The sequence below is a fragment of the Pteropus alecto genome, unplaced genomic scaffold (genome assembly GCF_000325575.1).
Source record: "Pteropus alecto unplaced genomic scaffold, ASM32557v1 scaffold164, whole genome shotgun sequence".
Taxonomy (NCBI): Eukaryota; Metazoa; Chordata; class Mammalia; order Chiroptera; family Pteropodidae; genus Pteropus; species Pteropus alecto.
Window position 1 is genome coordinate 11,874,602 of NW_006439568.1, and position 1,982 is coordinate 11,876,583.

Genomic DNA, 1,982 nt, shown 5'->3' on the forward strand with positions numbered 1-1,982 from the left:
CTGATTCAGAGAGATGCTTTTACTGCCTAATAATTTACCTTCTTAAATGTGATTGTTTAAAGAAAATTTACTTTATCACAAATATCAGATCTCTTTCTTTTTTCCTCAACCAAATAGGAACTGTTGCGAATCGAGGAAATGTATAGACTTGAATTAGACTTCCCTTTCTATTCAACATTTATATTCAAATATTTTATTTCGCAGGAGTTGGAGACGTCAGAAATGACAGATCCAAGAACGGACATTTATAGACAAATGAGAAAATGAGTTCCTCTTTTTCTCCTACTTTCCTGGCAACTAATTCTATACTAAAATGTAAACAACAGGAAAAAGCTTGATTGAGTATCCGTAGCTCATTAAAATTTTTATTTTTTAGTTTCCCCCTCCCACCCCCCCAACCCCCCCAGGCCCACATGTTTGAATTCGAGCCTTTTAATTAAAAAGTATATCTCTACAATCAGTGGACATTCTGCACTAACAGGCAGAAACATTTCTGTAACAAAATAAATACTGCATTTGGATAATAATCCTCACATAAACCTATATATCTTTGACATGAATTAAGAGAAAACACTTTCTAAGTTCCTAACTCTGTCAAAAGTATATACACCTCTTTAAAAAATTATGAGTAACTTCTTTTCAAGTCTCTTTTTTTTCTCTCTCTCTCTCTCTCAGTGTACTCATTCTGTTTTGGTCATTTTCTGTGTTATGGCCCCTATGATACTAAACAAAGTAAATATATATTGAGAATCTGGTTTAATATAGAACAAATTTTTAAAAGGTGCTTATTTTCTCCCTTTTAAGTGCCTACTAAGCCCTGTTTTAAGATTAAAATTTATTGTATTACATAAGTATTTTGGAGGGAAATGAAAAGGAATGGAAATATGGCATTTTTAGTGTAAAGAATCTATCTGTTTCTGATCCAAACACTTTATAAAAGCTCTCAAGGTTACTTAATCATTATGATTGACTTAATAATCCTTACCAAGTCACTTTTTTTCTTGACCTGTGTGTAAAAAGATCAACAGGTTACAAGAAGTAAAAATAAGCAGAAAAAAGGAATTGGGGTGTTAGTAACTGATAAATATTTTTTAAAAGATTTTTCTTTGTATGTATACATATATTTTGAAATTTGATCACTTTTAACTCTTTGTTTTTCTATAATTACATAGGTAAATTTATGACAAAATTATATATTTTTTGTTATTAGACTATTTTAAAACAAGTATCTTTGGGAGTTAGCATAGTACAGTACAGTGGGCAAGCATATTGACTCAGAAATGGAACATTAGAGGTTCATAGTTCCACTTAGATATATTACTTTGGACAAAGGAAGATAGTTAACTTCTTCGTGTATTAATTTCTTTACCTATAAAATGAGGATAATTGTAGTACTTGTCTCAGCAAGTTGTAAAGAGATTAAGAATGCCATGTAAACATAACAGATGTCAAGCATACAGGAAGCACTTGATATTTGCTCTTACGTTAGCTATTTTTTTTTCTTACAGTCTTACATACATCTATGTACAACTGTGCTGCTTTTCTACACATCAGCCAAGATAGATGATTTCTACCTCCCAAATATAGACACTGTATTTTCCTTCTAGAGATATTGAGGGATTTCTCAAGCAGGATTTTGGCTGATAATGTTACATTTCTGGAATACCTTTGGAAATGCTCCCTTGAAGAGGAGTCTATTTAGCATAAAAGACAAGAGTGTGATCCAGCACTAAATGTACTGGACTAAATATCAGTGCTACCAATGATAACATTGGATAAACCACTCGATTTCTCTATGTCTTAACTTTTTCCATCTGTAAAATATGATTCTCCACCCTATCTCAGGAGCTGGAAGATGCAGGTTAAACATGGTTTGTGATTTACTATAAGCTATAGAAACTAGAAACAATAGTATTGTTCAATGTATTATGAGCTACCAGATAAGTATTTTTAACAAATTCTTATTGAAATGACAGGCAAGA